Source organism: Acinonyx jubatus, chromosome A2 (assembly GCF_027475565.1).
Source record: "Acinonyx jubatus isolate Ajub_Pintada_27869175 chromosome A2, VMU_Ajub_asm_v1.0, whole genome shotgun sequence".
NCBI lineage: Eukaryota > Metazoa > Chordata > Mammalia > Carnivora > Felidae > Acinonyx > Acinonyx jubatus.
In genome coordinates, this window is record NC_069383.1 from 142,426,363 (window position 1) to 142,445,073 (window position 18,711).

General features: G+C 46.4%; 1 long non-coding RNA gene across 1 annotated transcript in view; it reads left to right on the forward strand.

The window, feature by feature from the left end:
* Positions 1–417: 417 nt before the first annotated feature.
* LOC128314894 (uncharacterized) overlaps positions 418–18,711 on the forward strand; it is a 206,200-nt gene continuing 187,906 nt past the window's right edge. The window contains exon 1 of the long non-coding RNA XR_008297116.1: positions 418–1,200. This is a non-coding gene — a long non-coding RNA (uncharacterized LOC128314894). The remainder of the gene's footprint in view (positions 1,201–18,711) is intronic.

Consider the following 18,711-nt stretch of genomic DNA (forward strand, 5'->3'; position numbering starts at 1 on the left):
TGGCGTGCCGCGAGGCTAGGAAAACCCTGAGCTTTGGAATCAGAAACACCTGCACAGTCGGAGGCAGGTTTCTTGACCTCTAGAGCTTTTATTTCCTGGTCTGTAAAGGGGCAAACCATATCCACTGGGGGGGGGGGGGGGGGGGTTGGGGTTTGGGGAGGAGGGCTACGGGGCAAAGGGCACGGTGACAGGCAATGGTGACCACTCAATAAATGGAAGCCATTAGATTATTAACTTAATCCGCAAGCCCTCCCGTGTGCCCTGGAGAGAGAGATAGAGAGAAGCCTGATCAATTATTTAGTGGCAGATGACGCGTTAGTTAATCCGCTGCGCCGTCAGCTCGGGGTCTCAGGAGTCGGAGTTTTCCGAGGGAGCGAAGACGCTGAGAGGGGGCCACCTCCCCGCCCTCCCGCCCCCGCAGTCTCTGCGGAGGGATTTCTGGCGTCGCCCGTGGATTTCCTGTCCTGGGGCCTCTCAGACTTTCGCGACTCACCCGTGCTTGCGGGCTGTCTGCTTTGACTCTTTCATCCCGCGTTTCCCGGATGCCTCCGAGCGCCAGGCCTTTGGTGGGGTGCAGCAACGACCCTGTCTTGCCGGAGCAGCGCCCTGTCTGCTCCGGGGTCCGCGCCACGGGACAGTCTCAGGGTGAGCGGCGGGAAGAAGCCTCGACCGTGCCTTCCCCGGGGAGCCTGCAAGAGCTGGCAGAAAAACCACACTCCAAGCACGTTCTCAGCGAGCAGGGTAAACCACTTGAATCCGGGGCCCGAAAACCAAGAAACCAGTTCTGAGTGTTTTCACCTCTCCCACCGCTTCCTCCTAAATTTCATTAGGGCTGACAATTTGTATATCCACTTACAGGGTAATGCGATTTAAATGGCTGACCGTAACTGCTAGAACCGAGTTTTCCCGGGACGCGGTGAGCCGAGGAGGCAGCCGGGGACGCTTCCCAGGGCGCTGGGGCCCTGTCCCCATCAGTGCGGTGGCCCGAATGTGACTGGCCCGACGTCATGTCCACCCTGGGAGATGCGGGGACAGCCTCTTGGCCCCCTTCCCTCTTCACCCCGCAATCACTTTTGTTTTCGGAGGCCGAGCTATCTTGGAGTTTTGGGCATGCAATAAAACACGCTCGACCACAAGGCCCCTCTCGAGCCAGGACTGTCGGAGGAGGAAGCCAAGTCCCTTGGCCGGGCTGTCTACATGGTGAGGCAGAATTGATAGTGCGTGTCCTGCTTCGTGGCTTAACTTTCTGTTTTGGCTTTGTAACTAAAACAGAGTTGATATCTCAGAAATGGGATGTTCAGTTTTATTTGATCCCCTATCAACGTTTTACACACATCGTGTGTGTGGCAAGCAGTTAACGTATCGTGGAGTGAATCTGGTGTGTGTGTGTGTGTGTGTGTGTGTGTGTGTGTGTGTGTGTGTGTGAAGCAGTTAACGTATCATGGAGTGAATTTGGGTTTGAATCCTTGCCCTGCCTCACTCGGTGACCTCAGGCATGTCATTTTCCTTCTCTGAATATCAATCTGTAAAACTAAGCTGGTGTTTCCTGCCTTGCGTGATGTGCACTCACTGCCCAATAATACAGGAGCTGTTAGCTGCCTATGGCTATTTAAGTTTAAATTAATTCAAGTAAAATTATCCAGTTCCTCAGTTGCACTAGCCACATTTGAAGTGCTCAGTAGCCACATACCCAAGATGACAGTGCAGCTGGGGACTTCCCTTCCCCTCCCCCTATGGAGGAAAGTTCTTCTAGAAGCACTGGCCCAGAACCATGCCTGTACCCACCAGAGGCTCAGGATGGCCCTACAGGAGACAGAGTGGCCTCCACAGTCTTTCACTATAGCACAGGCACCTGCGGCCAACAGGGAATTGATTTAAATCAGACAAATTACCCTACAGAGAACAGTTTCCCTAGAATTTAGAGTTTGTAACTCACAGATCAGCCACCATGTTCTGTGGACCTTTATTCTTGTATGTATAATGCCCAAATGGGTCGATGCGCCCCTGTGGGTACATAACGCCGTAGAGACTTAGATGCAAAAGGCAGGATGGAGGGCTGTAATGTGGCAGGTGCTAAGAGTGCCAAGGCTTCCGGACTGTGTCAGTTAGAATAGTGCAATCACAGAATCCAACACCACAACAGAAACTTGTTGGAAGGTGTTGAGGTGTCTCCTGCTATCTTAAGAAAGAGTTGAGCCATCAGGGTGATCAAAGAGTTGTGAATTTGCTTTCTGCTATGCTTTTCAAATGTGACAGAGCTCCAGCATCAGCTAGGATATTCATAACAGGTTCTAGGGTCCACCCTTGGATATCAGATTCATTATGCTTGGGGTGAGTCCTGGGAAGCTGTATTTTTCTAGGTGCCTCAAGTGACACTGAGAAGCCAGCTGGAAACCAGCTCTCCAGATCTGTCTTGCTAGTAACCTGGCTGTCAGATTGGATGCTGGGTTTGGAGCCAAAAGATCTGATCGGCCCACCTGTCAGCCCGTTGTTCAACTGCCTCATGCAAGCCTGACTCGCAGGGTTCCTAGAATTGCCATACGATCCAGCAGACCTACTTCTGGGTGTGTATCTAACACAATTGAGATCTCAAGAGATATCTGCACTCCCCTGTTTACGGCTTTTATTCATAAGAGCCAAGACAGGGAAACAACCTAAGTGTCCATCCACAGAAGAATGGATAAGGAAAATGTGGCAAATACCTCTAATGGAATATTATTCAGCCTTTAAAAAAGGAAATCTTGCCATTTGTGACAAATAAGGGTGAAAATGGAGGGTATTATACTAAGTGAAATAAGCCAGTCACAGAAGGACGGATACCGTGTGATTTTACTTACACGCGGTATCCAGAATGGTCAGATTCATAGGAACAAAGAGTTGAAGAGTGGTTGCCAGAGGATGGAGGGAGGGGGAGTTGGGGGGCTGTTCAACCAGTGTAAAGTTTCAGTCATGCAGGAGGAATATATTCTAGAGCTCTGTTGTAGAACGTTGTGCCCGTAGTTAACAATACCGCACTGTGCACTCAAAAAATTGTTAAGAGGGCAAATCTCACGTTAAGCGTTCTTCCCACAGTTTTCAAAAAGAGAGGAGAGAATTTTGATGAGGTGTTCAGAGAGCACAGACACACGTGCTACAAGGGCAATGCCATTTTCAGTGCTTTATCTTGTGGTGCCTAGCGGGCAGTAAGGCTCGCTGTCATGGGTTTATAGAAAACTAATACAAAGGACTAGATTTTCTTTTTGTGGGGGAGACTACTTAAAGGTATTTCTCTTACTGTTTGCTGTGCTGTTGGTTTTGCAAATTGTCACTGGAAAACTTGTACTCGATCCTGGGGATGTGTGATTTGTGAGCAGTGCTCCAAGTGCCTGGCTTGCTGATATGCAAGGGGCTTCACCCCCTTTTTGCCCTCAGACAAAATATTCCTCCAAAATGGAAATAAGTGGGCAAAAATATTTGTGTGTGTGTGTGTGTGTGTGTGTGTGAAAACAGTGTGAATAGAGTACACGAAAGATAATTCATAGTCATTATCTCTAAGTGGCAGAATCGGGTTTTAAAATGTATTAATCTTTAGGTTCTAATTTTTCTGTGATGAACATTAATTTTTGGCAATAATTGAAGTCGCTTTTAAATATAAAAATGGGTAAGTGAAGCAAGGATGGACATGTTTGGAATGACCTCTAGTGAACTGTGGCAAAGGATATCGGCGCGGGGCGGGGGGCGGGGGGTAACATGCGCTTGAAGCTGGGAGGGTTGTGGTTTCCGAGGGAACGCTGCCCCGCAGTTTCGCAGTTGGTATCACGTACCACCCTCCCCAGGAGGTGACAGGAGCAGGATTTTCCAGGCTAGCTACTGAGTCAGACAGACTCTCAAGGAGTTTTTCCTGTGTACCCCAGACGGTGCCCGGCACCTGGTACCTCTGCAAAAGTGTCGGATGAGTGAATGAAAGAAGAAAGAATTTAACTCGGACTTACGCAGTAAGGTTTGGGGAAGAGGGGAGTTATATGACACAGAGCATTTAAGTCCTGTTGAGTTTCTGACCTGGGGCTGGAAGAACAAGGGACCACTGACATGTAAGCAAGTTATGTGGCATTGAGCGGGGCACTCGAGGAACTGTGCCAGACGGTAGCAGAAGTCAGACTATGTGGCCAGCAGTGGAGGGAGATAAAGCCATGCTGAGCTTGGGGAGGTGTCTCTGCTTGAGGCAGGTGGTAGAGGGCCTTCGCATGTCCCTAGCAAGGTGATGCATGCTCAGCCAATGGGTGAGTTCTCCCTTGGTTTTGACAGGGTGCTCCCTTTCTATGAGTATGTTTTCCTAATGACTTGAAGATGTAAATGAGTTGGTGGCCTCATACCCATTTCTTCACTTGATATCTTTCTGGCTTAAAGGAAGCTTCTACTATTATATAGTAACTTTAAAGCTAGCAATGCTTTGCACCTCATGTCTATTGGTTGGGCACTAATATGGTTGCTGTTGTCTTTTTTCGGTTGGTATTTGTCTCTTTCAGTCCTTCTATGCAACTACTCTGTCTTTAGGTCGTAAGAGTTTCTTTTAAATATCCAGAGTTGGATTTTTTTGTCTTTACTTTTTTTTAAGTTTATTGATTTATTTTGAGAAAGGGACAGCTTGCAAGAGTGAGGGAGGAGGAGAGAGAGAAGGAGAGAGAATCCCAAACAGGCTCTGAACTGTCCACACAAACCCAACACGGGGCTTGAACCTGTGAACAGTGAGATCATGACCTGAGCAGAAATCGAGAGTAGGACGTTTAACCAACTGAGTCACCCAGGCACCCCTCGTCTTTAATTGTTTTAATCTTTTTAAATCTTGATCTTTTAACTGGAAAGTTTCATTCATTATATTGCTTCTGATCGTTGATATATTTTGAACTTTGTGTTTGCCCTACTTTTTGTTTCTTTTATCTTCCTTTCTGTTCTTTTGGACGATTTTTGCTTCCTTTTCCTCGTTCCATTTTTCCTCCTTTCTGTTTTAGAAGCTCTATTTTCCATCTGATTTTTCAATGTGGATACCCTAGATACCTAAACATTTATACTTAGTAGAGCCTAATATTAATCAGTACATCCATCCTCTTCTCAAAAAAGTAAGAGGTTCTTGGATTATTTTATTTCCAGTTGCCTTTCTCCCAATGTATATGCTCTTATTTGACCAGTATATTGGTTGTTTAGTACCCAAAAGTAGACATCAGAGTTATTATTTTACACAGTAAATGTGTGTGTGGATGTTCTAACATATTCGCCAACATCTTGTCACTTAGACCTTCTGTGATCTGAACTCATTTTCCTCACTGACTCAAGTACAGCCTTTAGAAGTTCCTTAAGTGAGTTGCTGAGAATTGCCTCAGTTTTTGTTTTATTGAAAATGTCTTCATTTTGACCATCAATCTCGAATGGAGGTTTTCCTGAATATAAAATTACAATTATTTATCCATTCCTTGTACTCGCAAAATTTACATAGCCAAGCTCAGTGCTAAGATACAGAGGAATCAGGGATGAGCCAGTGTAGACTCTGTCTTGTGGGGTTAACCAGATAATTGGGAAAACAGACCATCAAACCATCACACAAATGTGGAAGTGCAGTTGGTGACTGACACACAGCACACTCATGCCGCTCTGAGAGTTTATAACATCGAGCTCAACCCAATCTGGGGAACAAGAGAAGGTTTCCTTCAAAGAAATGGAAATTGAGCTTAAGGCTCAACCTAGGCTTGGTAAGTAGGAGGTACCTTGGCAAAAGCAGGGATGAGAGGAGTGGAGTCAGGGGAGAGCATTCCAGGAACAAGAAAATGCACATGCAAAGGCCCTATGGTACAATAGCATCTCTGAGAACCTCAAAGATGGCCCATATGACTACATGGCCACAAATGAGGTGATCGATGGTGGCCAGCTGAGCTGGGAAGGTCAGTTGGAGGCTCATGAAGAATTTGTAAATTGTGTTGAAGATTTGGACCTTTCTACCAAAACGCTGAATTTCTCTTTGTAATTTATAGTAGAGAAGTTGAAGGGAGGAGAGTAGGAAGGAAGGAGAAAGGCCAGATAGACAAACAGGCCTGGTTCACAAGGAAAAGGCAAGACCCAGCCTGAAACACAAGGTACGTGCTTTCCAAGTCTCCCTGCCCCAGCTAACAGTTTGCAGCCAGGAATATATCTAAGCTCCCTGACTGGTATTCTTAAAAGGGACATAGCTTGAGAAAGCTCACTTTATCAAGGGGAGAAAGATGGATAACCAATTCTTTTCAAAAGAGTTGGTAAAAAGCATTAAATTAGTGCCAGCAGACTCCGTTCCGGTCTTCACTGGGGTCTGCACCGGCCCCTTGTAGGAAGCTACCAACAAGCCCCTCTTCCTGATGCTAGAATCACAGCTTTCCATCTCTGAGTGCAACTGCGAAACGCACGCGCGAACTCAGACGTGCAGTACCTAACTATTTCAGAGAAATGAATTTTTATTTCCTGTGAGCTAGTGTTTCGTATGTGTTGGTGTCTTATAATCACTCCCGTGTCCTAGAGCAACCAGAGATTTCATAAGCCTCTAACAACCCGAAACTACGGGGTTTTGTTTTGTTTTTAGCTCTGTGTGAATATAATTCCTTGGTAAGACATATTCCTTCTTTGTGGAACTTTTTTTTTTTACATTTAACTTTCACATACATTTTGAGGAATGCGACACGTGCAAATGTATAAGGTTGTTTGTGATTCATTGCTGTTTTCAGTAGATGATAAATTAGGTGACTGATGGATGAGGTTTTCCCTTCTAGTCTATGGGACACAGTTTGCTGAAGAATCTAGGAACATAGCAGATGGCATGGGGTATTTCATCCTATACGAGAGCCCACCTTCAGACTAGGCCACCTTTATTTCCACCCACTGGTTGCACTGCAGCCTGAGTTAGGGAGTAGAAAGAACGTGTTCTCTGGGGCAGGCAGACTTGTGCTGGAATCCCAGTGCACAGCTCCTGCTCGAGTCATCTGGGTCCCTTACAGATGCTCTCTGGATCTCAGTCTCTCCCTCTCCATAGAGCTAGAAATAACTTTATCTTACAGAATTTAAGATTTAATATGGCTTTGCATGTTAAGAACAGGTTACTGGGAACCACTCAATAAATATTGATACTTGCCTCCTCTTTTGCTTATGTGTTTGTTCCCAAAGCTAGGCTGTTCAAACCTCTGCATTATTTATTTTGCTGCCCACAAGTTAGAATCACAAAGTTCAGCTGACTTAAATATAATAATACTGCATTTCTTGAAAACAAATGTCTAATTTCAGCTGGTGTCAAATTCAGTGGAATATTTCTCTGACCTGTTTTTTTTTTCCAGAGCCAAATTATCAAAACCTGTGCCAATTCTTTCTCATAAGCATTTAAAGAAATATGCAAACAAATATTATAATACATTATCAAAATACTGAAAAGAAATAATACTCAATGCTGGTGAGGATGTCGTGAGACAGATGCTGTCATACCTGTGCCGCTCTGTGAGGGTCATGAGTCATAAAACAGCATGTAGGCAATCACAGTAATCCTGAATCCAGCAATCCATCATAAGGAGATGATCAGGGGTAGGTAGGTGAATAAAAATTTATGTAGCATCACATTTCTCGTGGCATTATTTATGGCAGTGTGCTATTAGAAACCACCTTAATGTTTAACAATAAGGGAAATGGTTAAATTATGGGACAACCAGATGATGAAATGTTATTTTACTCTTAAAATGTGGTTTACAAAGAAACGTTGGTGACAGGGAAAATTTGTTGTGATAGAATCTTGAAGGGGAAAGGCAGGTCATGGAGGAGTATCTAGCCTGAGCTCAGCTATGGAAGAATCTTAGAAGTCTTTCTACTTCTAAAAAGATGGGGGAGGGGCGCCTGAGTGGCTCAGTCAGTTAAGAGTCCACCTTCAGGACAGGTCATGATCTCACGGTTCCTGGGTTCAAGACCTGCGTCGGGCTCTGTGCTGACAGCTCAGAGCCTGGATCCCACTTCAGATTCTGTGTCTCTCCTTCTCTCTCTGCCCCTCCCTCGCTCACACTTTCTCTCTCTCAAAAATAAATAAAAACATTACAAAATATTTTTTAAAAACTGAGGGAAATGCACAAAATATTAACAGCATGTTTTCTCTGGATGGTAGGATTGACATGCATTTTCTTTTTTCTTCTTAAAAACATTTCTTCAGTGTGCCCTCCTCCTTTTGGAATCAGGAAAAGGAATAGTGTGGTGGTGGTGGATTTTTAAAGTGTGGTCTGGACCCCAGGATGTGAAGTCCCACCGGGTTGGTGTCTAGATGAGGGCCCCTAGGCTTGTTTTTCACACACAGCCTGCTCCAACTCGATTATTATCTTGGTTACAAGGTCCATGAGGTGTGGAGACTGTCTTCCTGTGCTCGCTATTAGGGCCTCTGTGCCAAGGAGCACTGAGGTCTGGAGATTCCTGTGAGGTTGGGCTGTGCCATTCATTCCTTGTTTTCTGGGCTTTTCTAGACAAGACTGACCTCCTGTCTCAGCCTGCTCAGGCTGCCACAGTGAAATACCAGAGACTGGTGGCTTGAACCACAGAAGTTTATTTTCTCATCATTCTGGAGGCTGGAAGTGTGAGATCAGGGTGTCGGATGGTCAGGTTCTGGTGACGGCTCTCTTCCTGACTTGCAGAGGGCCACCTTCTCACTGTGTCCTCACCTGACAGGGTGGAGGGGGAGGGGGAAGGGAACTGGAGACCCACTAATCCCATCAAGAGGGCCCCGCCTGCATGCCCCCATCTAACCCAATCACGTTGGGGGTTAAGGTTTCAACATAAGGATGGAGGGAACAAACATTCAGTCCACAACACCTGTGTTCCCCTGGCCCCCTCCGTCTCACCCTCATCATCATGGTACCCTCAAGACCCTCACTGTAGACTAGGGCAGGGAGGCCAAGAGTGGCCCAGGGCACATCTCACATACTCCCGGAGCTCCCAGCCGAGTGCAGAACAAGACTGGAGGCTCGCTAGGACCAACAGCTGAAGCTTATTGAGCCCTTACTACATGGCACTTGTAGGCAGTGTTTTAAAACAACTCGAACTGTATTCTCTTACAGTTCTGCAGGTTGGAACAGAATTCTGTCAGTGGGTCTCATGGGCTCAAGTCACAGGTGGTGGGGTTGCATTCCTTCTGGGGCTCTCGGGGAGAATCCGTTCTTTCTCCTTCCACTTCTACGGGTAGTCTGTGTTCCTTGGCTCACCTCCTCTTTCGGCAAGGATATCACTTTGACCTTGCTTGCACTGCCGCTGACCCTTTTCTAGGCATTGTTCTGTTTTATTTATTTATTTTTAAACTTCATTTATTTTACTTTTGAGAGAGACAGAGACAGCATGAGTCGGGGAGGGGCAGATAGAGAGGGAGACAGAGAATCCCAAGCAGGCTCCTCACTGTCAGCACAGAGCCCTATGTGGGGCTCGAACTCACAAACCATGAGATCATGACCTGAGCCTAAACAAAGAGTCAGATGCTTAACTGACTGAGCCACCCAGGTGCCCCATCTAGGTATTGTTTTAAATGCAATCCCTGCTCGAGGAAACAGAGGCAGAGAGGGACTAAGAAGCTTGCATAAAACTGCAGCCCTGAAAAGTGATACTGTTGGGGTTCAAACCTTGGTCCACCTGTGCTCTCCTGACAACATTAGTGAGTGCTGAAGTTTACAGACTGACTTGTCTTCAGAGTGTGGCTCAGCCTGATCCTGAGCAATTTCCTTCAGAGTGTGGCTCAGCCTGATCCTGAGCAAATTGTCACTCCAAGCTTCAATTTACTTGTCTATGAAATGGGCATGATTGTTGTCACATGGGATAGCAGCAAGGATTAAATGCTATGGGTGAGGGTGCTTGGTGAATATCTGAGGGCAGACAGTGGGGGTTTCTTTCTGCTCCAGGGGTGGGTGCTTTAGGAGTTGCTGAGAGTGGAAGTGTGGGCGTTGCTGAGGTGAAAGCCTGGGGAGAGGGCTCCTGGCAGAGTAAGAGCCTGAACACTTGAAGGAATGGCAGGTGGGGAGATGGTCGCCAGTAAAGGAGCTCCTGAGGAGAAGCTGTGAGAGCAGGGTCACCCCGCCTGGGTGTCAGTGCCTGACAGGTGTGCAGCTCAGGCGAGAGAGGCTGAGCTCCAGGGGCCCCCACCTGCTGGGCATTAGCAATAGGGTGAGGTGGGTGTGGCCGGGCAGCAACCAGCCCCAGAAGAAGGGCAAGTCTGGGCCCATGTTCCTGCACCCCGGGAGCCAGGAGCTCATTAAAGAGGAGGGGAAGGAGTAATTATGTGCAAACTTCTGAAGGTAAAAGACCGTGAGGAGTGGGGGCAGGAGGGGGTTGTTCTTTACCCTGCTCGGACAGCATGCCAGGAGGGCAGAAGAGACGAAGGAGGGTGGAGATGGCTTCCAGGGTCACTAGCTAAGGTCAGCACAGGGCCAGTGAATGCACCAGGGCTGCCTGGAGGGCTGGGGAGAGTGGCTGAGGGTTGATGTGACCTGTAATGGGGAGCCCTGGGGAGCGCTGAAGCAAGGGAGGGGCAGGCTTAAAGGGGAGGAAGGTCCAGCTGGTGACTGAGCCATCATGGTGGGAGGAAGAGGAAGAAGCAGCAGGAACAGTTGTATCCAGGGCCTCTGTCCAGGGCATTGCTGTCAAACAGAATGTAATGCCAACCACCTGTGTCATTTAAGATTGAGTAATAGCCTGATAAAAACAGAAGGAAGGAAATGGAATTAATTCTGATAATATATTTAACCCAATATATCAAAACTATTGGTCATTTTCACGCGAAGTCATTATGAACATTATTGTTGAGACAATTTGCATTTGTGCTAAGTCCAGAGTGTATCCCACGCAGGAAGTCTTGTCAGGTGGCTCCTATGGGACAGTGAAACTCTGGACCTGGAACAGGTTTGTGTGAAGTTGATTGCAGTTGTGTCTTTTCCCCAGGTTTCCATTCTGTTCCCTTTTCAACTGCCACTGGAGGGGTGGCCACCAACTGGAGGGCAGTGGAGTCCTTTGATGGTGAGCCGTGGGCAGGGGAAGTGCCCTGGCTGGCCTCCTTCCTCTATGCTCTGCTGAGCCTGGGGGCTGGTCTCCACTGCAAGCCCGGAGTTAAACATTAACCCTGGATTTCTCAGGGATAGCCCGAGCGAATGAAAGAAGTGTTTTAGGAAATTAACTTCTCTATCCATTTGTCAGTTGATGGACGTTTAGGCTTTTTCCATAATTTGGCTATTGTTGAAAGTGCTGCTATAAACATTGGGGTGCAAGTGCCCCTGTGCATCAAGAAGATGTGGTTTATATATACAATGGAATACTACTTGGCAACGAGAAAGGATGAAATGTGGCCATTTGTAGCAATGCGGATGGAACTGGAGGGTATTAGGCTAAAGTGAAGTAAGTCAGGCAGAGAAAGACAGTTACCATATGTTTTCACTTATGTGGATCCCGAGAAACTTAACAGAAGACCATGGTGGAGGGGAAGGGGGGAGGGAGTTACAGAGACTCCCATAAGACCACAAGAGACTTTAATACTGAGAACAAACAGGATTGATGGGGGGTAGGGGAGAGGGAAAAGTGGGTGATGGCATGGAGGAGGCACCTGTTGGGATGAGCGCTGGGTGTTGTATGGAAACCAATTTGACAATAAATTATATTTAATATAAAAATATGTTGAAAATCAAAAAAAAAAGAAAATTAACTTCTCTCTATTCTGAATAATCCTGTCTTCTGAGGAGTGAAGGTGGGCGGGGCATTGCTGAGCAAGGGGGTTTCTGAGTCCATTGTAGCTGCTCACGTTGTGCTAGCTCGTGAGGACAGTGCTGGGCATTTAATTTGGCCAGTAGATTGATTTGGGAGCTACAGCTGAGGGTAGAGGAGAGTGAATTTAAGGCAGGAGCTCGTTGGTACAGGTGGCAGGTGCCAAGGATGGGAACTTCGCCTGTACTTTCCGGCTCCTTCTCTTAGCTGCTCTGCATCTCCTTGATTTGGAAGAAAAGGAATCGGCTTCTACACTATTCTCTTACGCTCCTAGAATTTCGCTGTGCTGTGGATGTTGTGTGTGTTACAAAACAAGCTTTGGTGCTGGATAATTCTGGGTTTGATTTTAAGCTTTATGACCACGGGAGAGTTGGGTCACCTTTCTGCCCCTCAGTTCATCTGTGAAGTAGGAATGGGAATACATATGATTTGAGAGTTTTTTCAAAGGATAAAATGAAAGAATGTGTGTAAAGCTCTTTACCTGGGACACGAGGGCTCAGTAGATTGGAAATAATTTGTGGGTTACTATTACTGTCATTGCCATTATTATTCATGGAGCAGGGCCTGGGTTGAGTTTGTGGTTTGGGTCAGGAGAGGCAATAGGAGAAGGATAGTGGTAGGGGGTGTGGAGGGACGTCTCCTTACCAAAGCAAGTAGGAAATGGGGTCTTTGAGGGGGTGGAGCCAGAGGCCTCTAGAAGGGCAGGGCAAGAGTCGGGGAGGCCCAGGGTGCTTGTCCTGGACTGGCAGGCTAGCAGCTCTGTGGCCATAACCGTAAACTCTGTCTAGGGGTCATGTTCTTCCCTACAGGTTCCAGCCCCCCCTCCCATGTCCAGAGTTACCCAAACATTTTCCAAACCAGTCTGACCCCTTTCTAATATGTTCCAGATGCATTTGCAAAAGATGGGAAAAACGCAGAGCCAAGTGGGAGGTTACACATTTATAGCATCATGTTGTGCCTGAAGATTTTGACCATTGGGCCCCCTGTTCCAGGGGAGGGGCCGCCTGTATTCCTTGTCCTCTCCTATCTCCCTCCGGAGGGGCCTTCCACAGCCGCTTCCCAAATGTGGCCTTTAGACTTGTCGTTGGCATGGTGGGTTTTGTCTCAGGCACGCACTTTGACGCTCGGACCCTTTAGTAGGCCTTTGGTTTGCTCATTTTCTGAATATTTATTGAGCACCTGCTGTGATTTGCTTTGTATTTGCTTTTCTAATTAAGATATAATTGACATGTAGCATAATAGTTTCAGTGGTACTGTATTTCTTAATGATTAGTGATTTACAAAAATAGCTTTGATCTCACAGACTCCCTGAAAGGGTCTTGGGGACCTCCCAGGGGTCCAGTGATCACAATTGGGGAAGTACTTCTTGAAAGGAAATGTACATGGGGCTAGGGGAGCTTAAAACAAGTCAACCTGACCTAAGATAAGGGACAGGAGACTGGATAAAAAAAGGAGGACATCAGAGAATGTTTGAGACCTAGGCAAAGCATGTACAAAGGTCCGGTGGTGAGGGAGAGCATGGTACCCTAGAGGAGATGAAAGAAGACTGCATGAATCCCCTGCCTAGGGTATAGTGGGACAGCGACAAGTTCCAACTCCCTCTTAAATCCTTGTCACTGACAACTGAAGTGCTGTGACATGCCGAGTGCTGAGTTATCTCTTCCCTCTTGTAGCTGGCAGTCTGGAAGGGGACAGCATGTGCCTATCCCCACCTACATTACTGGGATACTTGCAGAGATGGGGGAAGGAGTTGGGCTTGATATGTGTGCATGAAAGTCAGATGTGGAAAGTCAAGTGTTCAGGGAAGGTTCAGTTCAGTCTCAGGGTAAGTAGGGGTGATCCGGGCACAGGGGAAGGTATGTGTGTACCAGGCTTAAGGACAGGGAGGCTCACAGGTCTGGAGGCAAGAGGCACTTTAGTGGGAATGAGAAGGGTGCTGTAGGAAAAGCTGGGGAGATTGGGAAAGCGTTTACCATCTAGTACAGTGTGTCCATCAGATCAGTTGACTCTGAGCACTAAACCCAGCATGGTGTGTTGTTAAGATCACAGGCTGGGTCCTGAGCCGTGGTTCTGTATCTTGTGAGTCGGTCACTTTATCTTTTTGGACTACCTTAGGCTGCACTGCTTGGAGCCTGTTGGCCTGGGCCCTAAACTACCTGTGGGACCTGGGATCGGTTACTCGACCTCTCTGTGACTTAGTTCAATCGTTCCTGTAACAGAAGCAATACTAGTATCTGCCTGATATGATTATTGTAGGGATTCGGTGAGTTATAGATGCAGTTACAGGGCTTAACTATTGTTATGGGCAAATTCCTCACCCACCAGAGGGGATGCTCATCCTATCCTACCCTCTGGGGTAGGCGCCAGAATACCAGGGTGAACCCCCTCTGGGAAGCTGTACCTGACCAAGGAGACTTTCAGGTGTCAAAGGGCAAGCTCACCAGAATTTGCCTGCTTGGGACTGAGTCCCAGCTTTACCTCTTACTTGCTGTGTATGTGACCTTGGTCAACAAGTCGTTCAGTCTCCAGCCCACAGATTCCCATCTGTTAAAACGGGGTGGTGGAATGCCTCCTTCATAGGATTGCTGGGTGAAACGAGGTCAGTCGTGTAATACTTAGCACCGAGAGTACCAAGCGTGCCATGCAAACTGCTGTCCATGGCTGTGATTTTTGTGCCCATGCCACCTTGAGCAAGGATGCGACTTAAGCTCTAGTCTCCTTGAGGGCAGACACCTGCCTGCTGATGTCTGTATCCCCAGGTCCAGATGCTCATCAAGTGTCTCTGAAGTAGGGAATATGTTCCTTTCTGTTACACATGAGTGAGGTGCCTGAGACCCAGAGAAGGGACACTCTGTACCCAAATGGCCAGCTGATAGAAGAAGCAAGACAAGAACCCCAGCTTCTCATTTTGAGCCAGTTGGTGTTTCCATGGCAGTAAATAGAACCTTGAATTTTGTCAGGACCACCACTTGAAGGTTTTACTGGTACTTGGAATGTCTTCACTGAATGCTGTGGAGTTGGGGGTGGGGATTTAATGCCTTCGATCTGCCCTGGACCTTGGGAGCTGGTAAACACTTCTATAAAACTGATTTGGGGAGGTCCTCACAGCCTGAAAGAATGCAGAGGGGATCTCTAGGGTACAAATTGGGTAATTTTATGCTTGCATACTTACAAGATGGGGCTTGCCAAGGAGATGGGGAACCAGTGCCAGTGTTGCTTGAGAGGTGACCTTGCTAATAGTTTTTTCAGTGACCCAAACAAGTCCACATGCTCACAGAAGTCCAGAGCCTGTCTACCTAACTGCCCAGGCATTTCCAAGCTGAGCTCTTCTGCTGAAAACAGGAGGTAAGTTTTCACAGGCCTAGAGTTGCTTCAAGTTGAGCAGGATACATTTTTCATGAGCCCTGTACAATGAGGTGTGGTGGCCTATTGTAAAGAACACTCGCCCTGCTTCCAGGAATCCCGCTTCATGCCAGGGGACTGTAGGCAGTGACTGACATGTGTGACTTGAGGTAATGGGACTAAAAAGATGCTCATAAATGTTTGTCAGATGGTGAAATGGATGTACATGGAGCATTCCTCTGGTTGGAAGGGAGGGTGTACTTAGAGCATCTGGCTGCTGGTAGCCACAGAAACCCCGTGGCCTGTGGGCAGGGAAGTGGCCAATTCATGAGTAGGATCTCCAGGGTGAGTCTTTTTAATAAACACACAGCCTCAGAGGATGGGTTTGTCAGATTTCCCGTCCCCATCGCCAGCCTCTTCCCGGAGCTCCAGATCCTTAGATCCAGCCTCCATTTGACATCTTTCCTCAAGCATTTTAAAGACAAGTCCTCAGTTTCCCCTCCAACTCCTATGCTCGCTGTAACTCCCTGGCCCATCTTAGCAATGGTGCCCCCTGCTGCCCAGTGTAAGCAGGATGTCCAGCCCTGCCCTTGCCCTTGCCCTTGCCCTTTGCCTACATCCGGTCCATCGCTAAGGTTTGTGGGCTCCACCTCCAACATGTACTTTGACTCTCTCCAGAACCGGCATTTCTACTCCACCTCTCTGGTCTGAGCCACTTTCATGCCTTTCCTGGGCACCTGGGGGAGTCAGGCCCCCTCTGCTTCTAGCCCTGTTTCTGTGTGATCGGAGTGATTCCACCCCACCCTCCCCTCTTCCCCCTAGCCTCCCTGCTGCCCGTTCCCACGTGCCTCGGCACACATCCTTTCCTGACTCTTCGTGCCTCAGGGTCTTTGTACTTGCTATTCCTACTGCCTGAGGTGCCGTTCCCCGTGGCTCTTCACAAGCTGAGACCTCAGGGTCTCAGTTCAAGTCACATCTCTCCAGCGGTGCCTTCCCTGACCCCTGCTGTCAAGACCTCCCACAGAGTCTTCCTTAGTCTGTAATCCTCTTATTTTCCTGTCTAGTCTGCCTTCCACAAGAGCAAACCTTTTCAGTAACGGGTCAGAAAATATTTGAAGCTCTGTGGCCATATGGGGTCTGTCACACTGATTCATCTCTGCCATTTTAAGTGTGAAAGAGCCTAATTAGGCAATATGTAAGGAAATGGATGTGGCTGTATTCCAATACTTTATTTGTAGACACTGTAATTTGAAATGTGTATCATTTTCATGTGTCAGGAAATATTCTCCTTTTGATTAAAAAAAAACACCTTTAAAAACATAAAAACCATTCTTGGCTGTTGGGCCTTACGGGTCTATGTCGTGGGACAGACTTGGCCTGCAGACTGTAGTTTGCCAGTTCCTGTTGTAGAAGGTAAGCCCCATGAGGCCAGCGGCCTGTCTGCCTTGTCCTTCACAGTATCCCAACTTCATAACATTTCTTGGGACATAGAACATGCTCACTAAATAGCTGAAGGGTGAAAGAAGGCTGAGGAGGCTGTATCTGGAGCTGATCAGACGTATCTCAAACGTGGAACCATCATGTTTCTGAAAACAAGGAAGAAAGGAACAAGGAAGAAAAGAACAACCACAGAGATAGGCATCTGAAGACCTGTCAACAGCAATTTCTGGACATCAAGTCCATCCTCCTATCTCTAGCCAAGACAACATTCGACCACCCACGATCTGTATTTTCTAGGCTCAAAGATTCCTCCAAGTCAAGCAAGAATCCTCCAAATTGGCAATTCAGCCCGGCTGTCAGAACTCTAACCCGTGGAGAGGTCATGGACATTTTGTCCTGGTACCAGGAGTTAACATCTGAATAAATTAATAATTACCTGCACTTCTGAGGAAAGTTATTCTTGATCTTTAAACATGAGAATCAGTCTTCAATCCCATCTGGAGTCTGTAGCATGTGTGTATCTCTTTTAGTCTTCACCTTGACCACTGGCTCAGAATAAACACTTCTCTGATTTTTTTCTAATAGCATTTGTCCCCCCTGCTAGAGCTTTGAGACAAAATACTTTTCTTAATAATACTCTCAGAGGGAAAATATTTGGCTCTCTCCTCCATAATTTTTGATGGAACCTGTTTATTGCCTTGTGGTCATTCCATTGGCGGTCATTTGATGCTTTGGACGGCTGAATGAGGCCCCATTTGGGCTGTGCCTCTGGACACCATTTGGAAACATTTGGAAAGTTTAAAGAAGGCTCTGGCAACTGGTTGAATTTGGGGGAAAATATAACTAGATTCTACCTCTTAACCTCCTATCAAAGTCCTGGATGAGTTAAAGATTTAAACAAGGAGAAAAGATGGATGAACATTTAAAACACTTAATTTGGGAATGTGAATGTCTCTAAACATGTTACTGAAGGCAGAAACATAAATATAAAGACAATTACATAAGAGTTAAAAAATCATCAGCACAGCCCTCCCCCTAAAAAACGTCTGTTAGAATCATGAGAAACTACAACCTTATACAGTTAATTTCCTGACAAAGGGTTAATTTATTTAAAACTTTTTCATTTACTTCTTTTTTTTGGTGAGAACATTTAAATTCTTTTTTCATAGCATATGTGAATTATATAATAGAGTCTTACCAACTGTAGTCATCATGTTATATATTAGATCCTCGGGTCTTATTTACCTCATAACCAAAAGTTTGTATCCTTTTACCAGCTTCTCATTTCTCCCACCAGCCAGCCCCTGGTGCCCACTTTTCTACTCTGTTTCTGACTTGGACCTTTTTTTAAATTAACATAGAAGTGAAGTTTCACATGCATTTGTCCATCTCTGTCTGGCTTATTTCACTTAGCATAATGTCCACCATGTCCATCCATGCTGTCACAAGTGACAGGCTTTCCTAATTTTTTTTAAGGCTGAATAATATTCCATTGTATATATGTACCACATTTTCTTGATCCGTTCATCCATTGGTGAACACTTACCTTATTTCCATGCACTATTAAGAATAATGCTTCAGTGAACATGAGAGTACAGATGTCCTCAAGATAACGATTTTGTTTGCTTTGGATATATACCCAGAAGTGGGATTGCTGGGTCATATTGTAGTTCTAAACCTCCGTACTGTTTTCCACAGTGGCTGCACCAGTTTACATTCCCACCAACAGTATATAAGGGTTCCCTTTTCTCCACATCCTCACCAGTGTTTATCTCTTGTCTTTTTGATAATAGCCCATCTGACAGGGGTGAGGTGATAGCTCATTGCGGTTTTGATTTGCATTTCCTTGATGATGAATGATGTTGAGTAAGCTTTATTTCCTTAATGTGTAAAATGATCTAATCATTGACAGAAAAACAATTGAAAAATGGGTAGAGAATATGAAGAGTTGTATATATAAGGATGTTAATAGACAAATGAGTGAAGGACATAAGCGGATGACTCACAAAGTTCAACCAGCCAACACACATTTGGAAAAGAAATTCAATCTTTTTAGTAATAACTGCCCCCCCCCCACCCCGGCCGCTGACACAAAACAACCCTGAGGTACCATGTTCTGCCTGTCAAATTGCAAAGAATAAAAAAGAATAAGGATAGGGGTGCCTGGTGGCTCGGTTA